Source organism: Pongo abelii, chromosome 3, assembly GCF_028885655.2.
Source record: "Pongo abelii isolate AG06213 chromosome 3, NHGRI_mPonAbe1-v2.0_pri, whole genome shotgun sequence".
NCBI lineage: Eukaryota > Metazoa > Chordata > Mammalia > Primates > Hominidae > Pongo > Pongo abelii.
In genome coordinates, this window is record NC_071988.2 from 66299682 (window position 1) to 66311901 (window position 12220).

The window sequence follows — 12220 nt, forward strand, 5'->3', positions numbered from 1 at the left end:
CTGACAAAAACAAGAAATGGGGAAAGGATTCCCTATTTAATAAATGATGCTGGGAAAACTGGTTAGCCATATGTAGAATGCTGAAACTGGATCCCTTTCTTACACCTTATACAAAAATTAATTAAAGATGGATTAAAGACTTAAATGTTAGACATAAAACTATAAAAACCCTAGAAGAAAACCTAGGCAATACCATTCCGGACATAGGCATGGGAGGACTTCATATCTAAAACACCAAAAGCAATGGCAACAAAAGCCAAAATTGACAAATGGGATCTAATTAAACTAAAGAGTTTCTGCACAGCAAAAGAAACTACCATCAGAGTGAACAGGCAACCTACAGAATGGGAAAAAAATTTTACAATCTACCCATCTGACAAAGGGCTAATATCCAGAATCTACAAAGAAGTTAAACAAATTTACAAGAAAAATATCAAACAACCCCATCAAAAAGTGGGCGAAGGATATGAAGAGACATTTCTCAAAAGAAGACATTTATGCAGCCAACAGACACATGAAAAAATGCTCATCATCACTGGCCATCAGAGAAATGCAAATCAAAACCACAATGAGATACCATCTCACACCAGTTAGAATGGCAATCATTAAAAAGTCAGGAAACAACAGGTGCTGGAGAGGATGTGGAGAAATAGGAACACTTTCACACTGTTGGTGGGACTGCAAACTAGTTCAACCCTTGTGGAAGTCAGTGTGGCGATTCCTCAGGGATCTTGAACTAGAAATACCATTTGACCCAGCCATCCCATTACTGGGTATATACCCAAAGGATTATAAATCATGTGTCTATAAAGACACATGCACACGTATGTTTATTGTGGCACTATTCACAATAGCAAAGACTTGGAACCAACCCAAATGTCCATCAATGATAGACTGGATTAAGGAAATGTGGCACATATACACCATGGAATACTATACAGCCATAAAAAATGATGAGTTGATGTCCTTTGTAGGGACATGGATGAAGCTGGAAACCATCATTCTCAGCAAACTATCGCAAGGACAAAAAAACCAAACACTGCATGTTCTCACTCATAGGTGGGAATTGAAAAATGAGAACACCTGGACACGGGGTGGGGAACATCATACACTGGGGCCTATTGTGGGGTGGGGGGAGGGGGGAGGGATAGCATTAGGAGATATACCTAATGCTAAATGACGAGTTAATGGGTGCAGCACACCAACATGGCACATGTATACATATGTAACAAACCTTCACGTTGTGCACATGTACCCTAGAACTTAAAGTATAATTTAAAAAAAACTAAAAAAAACAGAAAAAACTGAAAGGCATCCAAAATGGAAAGGAAGAAGTCAAATTATCCTTATTTGCAGCAGATGTAATCTTATATTTAGAAAAACCTAAAGACTCCACCAAAAAACTATTAGAACTGATAAACAAATTGAGTAAAGTTGCAGGATACAAAATCAACATACAAAAATCAGTATCATTTCTATATGCCAACAGTGAACAATCTGAAAAAACAAATTAAAAAGTAACCCATTTACAAAAATACCCAGAAATAAAATTCAAACACTTAGGCGTTAACCAAAGAAGTGCAAGATCTCTACAATGAAAGCTATAAAGCACTGATGAAAGAAACTGAAGAGGACACACACAAAAAAAATTAAAAGATATTTCATTTTCATGGATAGAATAATCAGTATTGTTAAAATGTCTATACTACCCAAAGGAATCTGCAGATTTAATGCAATCCCTATCAAAATACCAATGACATTCTTCACAGAAATAGAAATCTTAAAATTTACTTGGAACCACAAAAGGCCAAGAATAGTCAAAGCTACCGTAAGCAAAAAGAACAATTGGAGAAATCACATTACCTGACTTCAAATTGCACTACAGAGATATAGTACCCAAAACAGCAATGGTATGGCCAAAAGCAGACATATAGACCAGTGGAACAGAATAGAGAGCCCAGAAACAAATCTATATATCTACAGTGAACTCATTTTTGACAAAGATGCCAAGAACATACTTTTGGGAAAAGACAATCTCTTCGATAATGGTGCTGGGGAAACAGGATATCCACATGTAAAGGAATAAAACTATACCCATATCTCTCATCATATATGAAAACCAAATCAAAATCGATTGAAGACTTAAATATAACACCTCAAACTATCAAGTGTTAAATGAAAACACTGGGGAAACTCTCCAGGACATTGGTCTTGTCAAAAAATGTTTGAGTAATATTCCATAAGCACAGACAACCAAAACAAAAATAGGATCACATCAAGTTAAAAAGCTTCTTCACAGCTAGGGAAAAATCAACAAAGTGAAGAGAGAATCCACAGAATGGGAGAAAATATTTGCAAACTACCCATCTGACAAGGGATTAATAATCAGCATATACAAGGAGCTCAAACAACTCTATAGGAAAAAATCTAATAATCTGATTTAAAAAGGGCAAAAGATCTAAATAGACACTTCTCAAAAGAAGACATACACATGGCAAACTGGCATATTAAAAGGTGCTCAACATTACAATGAGATATCATCTCACCCCACTTAAAATGGCTTTTATCCAAAAGAGAGGCAATAACAAATGCTAGCGATGATTTGGAGAAAAGTAAACCCTCATACACTGTTTGTGGCAATATAAATTAGTATGGCCATTATACAGAACAGTTTAGAGGTTCTTCAAGAAACTAAAAATATAGCTACTATATGATGCAGCAATCCAACTGCTGGGTATATACCCCAAAGAAAGGAAATCAGGATATCAAAGGGATATCTACATTCCCATGTTTGTTGCAGCACTGTTTACAATAGCCAAGATTTGGAATTAATGCAGGTGTCCACAAACGAATGGATAAAGAAAATATGGTACATATACACAATGGAGTACTATTCAGCCATAAAAAAAAAAAAAAAAAAAAGAATGAGATCCTGTCATTTGCAAAACATGGATCAAATTGGAGGTCATTAGGTTAAGTGAAATAAGTCGGGCACAGAAAGACAAACTTCACATGTTCTCACTTATTTGTGGGAGCTAAAAATTAAAACAATTAAACTCGTGGAGACAGAGAGTTTCCAGAGTCTGGGAAGAGCAGTGGGCAGGATGGGAGAATGGCAGAGGGAGAAATGGGGATGGTTAATGAGTAGAAAAAGTAGTTAGAAAAAATGACTAAGACCTAGTATTTGATAGCGCAACAGGGTAACTATAGTCAATAATAATTTAATTATAAATTTAAAAATTACTAAAAGAGTATAACTGTATTGTTTGTAACACAAAGGACAAATGATGGAGGGATGGATACCCCATTTACCATAATGCAATTATTACATATTGCACACCTGCATCAAACTATCTCATGAACCCCATGAATACATACACCTGCTATGTACCCACAAAAATTAAACAACAAGAACAAAAAAACCTCAGCTAGGTGAGGTGGCTCACACCTGTAATCCCAGCACTTTGGGAGGTTGGAGGGCAGGAGGATCGCTTAAGGCCAGGAGTTCAAGACCAGCACAATCAACATAGCAAGATCACAAAAGATCTCTACAAAAAAGAAAAAAAAATAGCTGAGCATGGTGGTGCATCCCCAGGTAGTCCCAGCTACTCAGGAGGCTGAGGTGGGAGGATTGCTTGAGCCCCAGAGGCCAAGGCTACAGTGAGCCTTATACATATATACATTTTTACATGATCAAGTGGTATTTCAATTCAACAAGAGAAATGATTAAGTTATAAATAATGCTAATTCAATTGTCTATGCACTTGTATTAGTTTGTTACCACTGCCTTAACAAAATACCACAAACTGGGTGGCTTACACAACAGGAATTGATTTTCTCATAGTTTTGGAAGCCAGAAGCCCTGAAATCAGGCATTGCCAGGTTTGGTTTTCCCTGAGGCCATTCTCCATGGCTTGTCGATGGGATACTTTCTCACTGTATCTTCCATGGCCTTTCCTTTTTTTCTTTTTCTTTCTTTCTTTTTTTTTTTTAACAGAGTTTTTTGCTTTTGTCACTCAGGCTGGAGTGCAGTGGCGCGATCTTGGCTCACTGCAAACTCCGCCTCCCAGGTTCAAGCAATTCTTCTGCCTCAGCCTCCCAAGTAGCTGGGATTACAGTCGTATGCCACCACCCTGGCTAATTTTTGTATTTTTAGTAGAGATGGGGTTTCACCATGTTAGTCAGGCTGGTGTCGAACTCCTGACCTCCAGTGATCCACCGGCCTCAGTCTCCCAAAGTGCTGGGATTACAGGCGTGAGCCCCCGAGCCCGGTTTTCCATGGCCTTTTTAATGTGTGCATGCACATCCCTGATTTCTCTTCCTCTTCTTATAAGGACCCCAGTCATATTGGATTAGGACCCCACCTAATGACCTCATTTTACCTTAATTGCCTCTTTAAAGGCCCTACCCCCAAATCTGGTCACATTGGGAATTAGGTGTTCAATGTAGGAATTTTGCAGAGACACAGTTCAGTCCACAACACCAACTAAAGAAGTAATATTCAGCCTTTATCTTACATAATATTAAAACTAAATTCCAGGGTAAATAAAAATGTAAAATAAAAAGTTAAATTATAAAAATGTAAAAGATAATCTGGACTCCATGTATGGTATAATCTAGGGTCACAGATGTTTCTTAACCAAGTCAGGAATCTCATAAACCATGCAGTAAAAATAATAGAAATATTTGACTGTATAAAAATTTTGAACTTTACAGAGTAAAAGATACATTAAACAAAACAAAGTGCATCAGTGAGAATATAGTGCAGGAAACATGAACCACCCTAGATATTTTAAGAAGTAAAGAGTTTAATACAGAAAATTAGGAGTTTACAAAAGTATCGAAGGTCACAGAACAAGAACCAGAAGTCAGGTGTCTGCCACCGTATGACCCATTTCAAGGACACATCAACAAAATTACAAGGAGACGTCAGAAAGCTATTGCTACTATCACCGCTGCTTCTTCAGTTCTCAAAGTCAGGAAGGTGATGATCAGACACTGGAATGCAGAGTCTGCTTACAAATATTCATAATTCTCTAAACTTGCTTTACAGCAGAAATAGCAGAAGAAGATGGCTTCTGCCTCCCTTCCATCTTCCAGGTCTTGCAAGAATGCATCCCTTTGGTGCAACCTAACTCATGCCACATTTCTTGCTGCAGCCTGAGCAAACATAGTGAGACAGGATTTTATTTTATTTATTTTGTTAAGAATATTTTTGAAATTAGCCGGGAGTGATGGCGCAAGCCTGTAGTTTTTGCTACTTAGGAGGCTGAGGAGAAAGGATTGCTTGAGCCAGGAACTCAAGGTTACAGTGAGCTATGATTGCACCATTGCACTACAGCCTGGGTGACCCTGTCTCAAATAATAATAATAATAATAATAATAATAAAAGATTCCTAGCTGCAGGAGAATCTGTGAATGTGGTCTTTATCTTGCCAGCACCTGTGGTCAAAAGAGTACATAGAAGGGGTTCTATATCAAGGGTTTCTCTACATCCACTGGCAAAATCATGTCCAACAAGCAAAGTTCATTCAAAAGCAACATATTTGGCGGCTGTGAGCTGGGAACTTCCACACTGATGATAGACAAAGACATATAATTTAAAATACATTAGGAGCTATTAAAGATGGATAAGAAAAAAGTAAGCAATTGAAAAGAAAAATGGCCAAGGATATCAATAGGCATTTACAGAAAAAGAAACGTGAATGGCAATTTTTAAAGAAAATATGTTTAAACTCACTAGTTATCAGAGAAGACCAAAATTAAACAATACTGAGATATTATTTTATACCCATCAGACTGGCAAAAATTTTGAAGAGCAATGACATATATAAGTGGTGGGAATTGGAAAAGGGTGATTGAATAAGGTCAGGATTCAGGTTTAAAAAAGAGAAATTATTCTGTTTTAATTTGTGTTATGGTCGGGCAGAATGTTTATGTTCTCTCAAAATTTATATGTTGAAATTCTCACCCCTAAGGTGATAGCATTAGAAGATCTGGCCTTTGTGAGGTGATTAAGTCGAAAGGGTGGAGCCCTTGTGAATGGGATTAGCACCCTTGTGAAAGAGGCTCTAGAGATGTCCCTCATCCCTTCTATGTTAAGTTAGAGTGAGAAGGAGGCTGTCATCTGTGAGGAAGCAGCCCTCACGAAACACTGAATCAGCCAGAGTCTTGATCTTGGACTTTCGGCCTCCAGAGCTGTGAGAAATAAATTTCTGTTGTTTGTAAGCCACTCAGTCTATGGTATATTATTATAGCAGCTGGAACAGACTAAGGAATGGAACACCAGGAATTATAATGTAAAAGACATATTAAATGAAGTGTATATATCAGGTTGCAGTGCAGGAAACATGAACCACCCAACCTGAAATACAAAATAATAATTTTTAAGCACCTATTATTGAAAGGGCTGGAGCAGTTGGCTCTAAGCTGCGCCTCCAGCAATGGCCACCAGAAAATCACTGCTGAACTCACCACCAGACACTGCTTTCCTTTCACCTTTTTTTTTTTTCAAACATGGAAAAGTATAATGAAACATCATTTCTGTAAGATAGTGACATTATGTGTGCATGTGTGTGCATATATATGTGCATAAATTACATGTACAATGGCCAGGTGTGGTGGCTCATGCCTGTAATCCTAGCACTTTGGAAGGCCAAAGCGGGCAGATTACCTGAGGTCAGGAGTTCGAGACCAGCCTGGCCAACATGGCAAAACCCCATCTCTAATAAAAATACAAAAATTAGCTGGGTGTGGTGGTGGGCACCTGTAGTCCCAGCTACTCAGAGGCTGAGGCAGGAGAATTGCTTGAATCCAGGAGGTCGAAGTTGCAGTGAGCCAAGATCATGCCACTGCACTCCAGCCTGGCTGACAGCACGACTCCACCTCAAAAAAAAAAAAAAATTACATGTATAGGAGGAAAATTATGGAAGGAGACATACCAGACTGTGAATGTGGGTTACCAGCATAAATGGAAGAGCATGGGTGGAGATGGGGAAGTTTGAATTGCTGTGAATAAAAGGGGAAGAGGGAATGAGAAAGGCAAGGAGAAAGAAAGGGGAAAAAGAAAAAGAAAAACACTAAAAAAGGACCATTGTTTTCATCATGGGTCCTCAAAGCCACCCTCTGTGACCTGTAATTTAAAAAGCTTCTGTCCAAATACGCACTTGTAAAAAACAAAACACCATCATTCAGCTAAGTATGTCATCGTGATTGATTTACATGACAGCAAGCACTAAACCAAACCACTGCTTAAATTATCCAGATGTTCTAGAACCAAATATTCCCCATTCTGGAAAGTAATTTGGCAAAAGCAGCAAAACTTTCATATCCAGTGATCCAAAAATTTACACCTCTAGAAATATACCCTAAAGAAAAACTGGAGATTTGGGCACAATTTTTGGTTTAAAGATGTTATTTTACTATTAACTACGGTAGCAAACAATAAGGAGAAAAACAGTCTAAATGGTAAAAATTAATTTTGTAGATCCATGAAATGGAACATCAAGCAACCACTAAAAATCATATTTTAAAAGACATTTAACAGCATGGGAAACTGCTCATGATATAATATTAAGTGAATAATAAAACAAGACAGAAAATATGGATTGCATGTTAGACACACATACACAAACACAAAGACCTTAAGGAGGAGGCCAGGCACAGTGGCTCATGCCTGTAATACCAGCACTTTGGGAGGCCAAGGCAGGCAGATCACGCGGTCAGGAGATCAAGACCATCCTGGTTAACATGGTGAAACCCCATCTCTACTAAAAATACCAAAAAAAAAAAAAAAAAAAATTAGCTGGGTGTAGTGGCAGGCACCTGTAGTCCCAGCTACTCGGGAGGCTGAGGCAGGAGAATTGCTTGAACCTAGGAGGTCGAGGTTACAGTGAGCCAAGATTGTGCCACTATACTCCAACCTAGGTGACAGAGCGAGACTCCATCTAAAAAAAAAAAAAAAAAATTAAGGAGGAACTACACCAAAATGCTAATGATGATTAGCTCTAGGAAGTAAGTTAAAGGTGATTATCATTTTGTTCATTTATTTGTGTGTTTTTTTTTACTTTATAATTTTTATTGATATGTAATGTATATATTTTGGGAATACATGTGATAATTTTTTTTAATTTTATTATTATTATACTTTAAGTTTTAGGGTACATGTGCACAATGTGCAGGTTAGTTACATATGGATACATGTGCCATGCTGCTGTGCTGCACCCATTAACTCGTCATCTAGCATTAGGTATATCTCCCAATGCTATCCCTCCTCCCTCCCCTCACCCCACAACAGTCCCCGGAGTGTGATGTTCCCCTTCCTGTGTCCATGTGTTCTCATTGTTCAATTCCCACCTATGAGTGAAAATATGCGGTGTTTGGTTTTTTGTTCTTGTGATAGTTTACTGAAAATGATGATTTCCAATTTCATCCATGTCCCTACAAAGGACATGAACTCATCCTTTTTTATGGCTGTATAGTATTCCATGGTGTATATGTGCCACATTTTCTTAATCCAGTCTATCATTGTTGGACATTTGGGTTGGTTCCAAGTCTTTGCTATTGTGAATAGTGCCACAATAAACATACGTGTGCATGTGTCTTTATAGCAGCATGATTTATAGTCCTTTGGGTATATAACCAGTAATGGGATGGCTGGGTCAAATGGTATTTCTAGTTCAAGATCCCTGAGGAATCGCCACACTGACTTCCACAATGGTTGAACTAGTTTACAGTCCCACCAACAGTGTAAAAGTGTTCCTATTCCTCCACATCCTCTCCAGCACCTGTTGTTTCCTGACTTTTTAATGATTGCCATTCTAACTGACGTGAGATGGTATCTCAACAAGAAGAGCTAACTATCCTAAATATATATGCACCCAATACAGAAGCACCCAGATTCATAAAGCAAGTCCTGAGTGACCTACAAAAAGACTTAGACTCCCACACAATAATAATGGGAGACTTTAACACTCCGCTGTCAACATTAGACAGATCAACGAGACAGAAAGTTAACAAGGATATCCAGGAATTGAACTCAGCTCTGCACCAAGCAGACCTAATAGACATCTACAGAACTCTCCACTCCAAATCAACAGAATATACATTTTTTCAGCACCACACCACACCTATTCCAAAATTGACCACATAGTTGGAAGTAAAGCTCTCCTCAGCAAATGTAAAAGATCAGACATTATAACAAACTGTCTTTCAGACCACAGTGCAATCAAACTAGAACTCAGGATTAAGAAACTCACTCAAAACCGCTCAACTACATGGAAACTGAACAACCTGCTCCTGAATGACTACTGGGTACATAACGAAATGAAGGCAGAAATAAAGATGTTCTTTGAAACCAATGAGAACAAAGACACAACATACCAGAATCTCTGGGATGCATTCAAAGCAGTGTGTAGAGGGAAACTTATAGCACTAAATGCCCACAAGAGAAAGCAGGAAAGATCAAAAATTGACACCCTAACATCACAGTTTTTTTAAAGTTTTCTACAATGAGTGCATATTTGGGATGAAATGCTCTTTTCCTCACCTGATATGAAGGCATTCTGCCTAACAAATCAGTTGGGCCTGTGATCCCCAGCTTGTCAACTCTGTGAGAGCAGATGTCTGCTTCACATTGTGACCCCCACTGCTGAGCACATGCTAGTGGATGAATGGTTGGGTGGATGGATTTGGTTGTGCTGGTGGGCCAGAAAGGGGTTTCTCTCCTCCATCAATTCCCTATTATTTTCTCTTGAAGTTTAGTGGCACAGTAGGATTTTCTCATAGCTTGGAGGACCATTCAGCTGATTAAAGTATAGGCACTACTTTCACCTCTTTCTGTATCTATTAGGTCATAAATTAAGGAGAGGATAGCATTTGTGAGAAACAGCCAGCAACAACCAGAAATCATCTGTGCATCTGTCAATATAGCATATGGAAAACCACAGGTATATATGTCAACACGTGGGACTGATCCAAAGGGTCTCTGCCAGGTCTCACCCATGCACTTCGATGAGTCACATTCTAGCACCTTCAGCTTCTATATCAATCAGGAAAAACAGAAGCCAACATCATACCAGGAGGAGCTGTGCAAGGTAAGACATTTGGGCCATTTAGTATATTTAAAACTCATGCCATATCATTTGACACTTCAGAGTGAAAATTTTGTGAAATGATTTTGTTCAAGATCAACACAGCTACCATTTTGAGCATCTACTCATATTAGGCACCTTAAATACGTACTGGAACTGAATTCTAACAATATTATTATGCTCATTTTCTTTATGAAGAACCCGAGATAATGTAAGTTGCTTTAGGACATACAGCTAATAAATGACAGAGCCAGGATTCAAAGCTGAGCCTGTCCAGCTCCAAATCCTCAGGCTCAGTTCCACACGCTCAGCAGTCGGACGCATCCTGATTCCGTCCCACTCCAACTGTACTAAAGCAAGTTCTTTTGTTGCCACTTTGATGCATTCATTTTCAGCTAAACAAGTTTTTAAATAGACTTCGTTAATGGATGTCAATGCTTCTGTTCTAGAACTATCTTTCCCTTCAAGACACCCAGGAACATTTTAAAGTCACAACTGAGCAATAACAAATTATGTTTTCCTGAACAAATTTCTAATCATAAAATGATGGTGGATGTTAGTGTTTACATCCTGGCTGTGAGCAGTAGTGCAGGAAAACATCAAAGTTTTTTCGGTAGCAAAGAATCACCTCTGATCTTCACTTCAAAGACAACCAGGAAAAAAAATTCTTCCCAGCAACATGTTTGAGATTAATGTCAATCAGGCTTTTCCCTCAACTTGTCTATACAAGTACATGCTTTTTAATAATCAGAGCTTGTTAGGAAACCATAAACCTCCTCCAAAATGGCAGTAAAAATACTGAGAGCACACACACACAATTTTTTCCTATGCATTATAAACAAATTTTAGTTAATATATTTTTCCCCACTTAACCCTGTTCCCCAAGACTAATTTTAAAAGAGTGCCAATAAGGCCCCATCACAAAGATGTACAAATGCTGTTTCTAAGCCCAGTAACCTAAACACTTAACATTTTCTCTAATGTGTGTAGAACTTTCCTTCCTCCTCAGAGCCCACGTCTACCTATCCATTTTCTCCCAGAAGCAGAAAAAGCCTTCTGGTCTGGTTCTAGGACTTATTCAGGATTCTCAATTTCACCTTTATAAATAGATGCTCTTTGGGACACGGCAACCGGAGGAAGGCAGCTTTGCTCCTGGAACCCTTCCCAGCCTGGTTTGATGCCTCATCTCTCTCCCCCATAGTGCCCAGTGCTACCTTGACCTTATCACTTATTGTACGATCATCATCTGTGAGCTCTCTGAGATTTAGGACCATGTTTTGATCATCTTTGTATCCCTAGCACATAACCCACTGCCCAGTACACAGTTGGTGCTCCCAAGTACCTGTTATCTGATTAAGAGCATGAATGGATGTGCAGATCACCCTTCACCCATGTGGCTAAAAGCGAGAGTCTTCAGGAGTCTGGGAAGAAAGAGGGAGAACAATTGGGAAACAGGTCAACTAGAGCAAGGACGGGCAGTTGGAATATGTGACATAAGAAGGTCCAAGAAGTCAGGTGCATATTTAGTAGAAAGGGGCTTATTAAATATGGGCTAAAGGTGAAGTGAATGACAAGATGACAGCCATTATAGGACACAGGCTACAGCTTCAGACCCCAGAGAGCAGAAAGCTGATATCATTTTCTTTGCTGCCTGTCCAGGATGGACTCTAACGTTTTTAACTATTTGCACCTGGAAACATTGGTTGAGAACCTGTATCTATGTGTGTACACGAGATCCAGGCTAATGTGGTAGTGCCCTCTTTAATGTGATAAATGCTTAAAAGCTTTCTCAGTACAGCACACCCATGGCCTGCATGATGGATCTGTCCCAAAATTAGCTTGGTAAGACTCCCAGGCTGGATCAGTAAGTAACCCACCATGCTACTAGAATCTGATTAAAGGCATTATAAAATACTTTACAGTGATTTTTAAATACTTTTGGGTGGGTGCAGAGGCTCATGCCTGTAATCCCAACACTTTGGGAGGCCGAGGGTAGATCACCTGAGGTCAGGAGTTCGAGACCAGCCTGGCCAACATGGTGAAACCCCGTCTCTACTAAAAATACAACAATTAGCCAGCCGTGGTGGCATATGCCTCTTGTCCCAGCTACTCAGGAAGCTGAGGCAGCA

At 39.0% G+C, this 12220-nt stretch overlaps 1 long non-coding RNA gene across 1 annotated transcript in view; it reads right to left on the reverse strand.

Moving 5' to 3' along the window:
- The window catches only part of LOC112133036 (uncharacterized), a 38497-nt gene extending 26662 nt beyond the window's left edge, over window positions 1-11835 (reverse strand). The window contains exon 1 of the long non-coding RNA XR_002914698.3: window positions 11434-11835. This is a non-coding gene — a long non-coding RNA (uncharacterized LOC112133036). The remainder of the gene's footprint in view (window positions 1-11433) is intronic.
- Window positions 11836-12220: the final 385 nt, after the last annotated feature.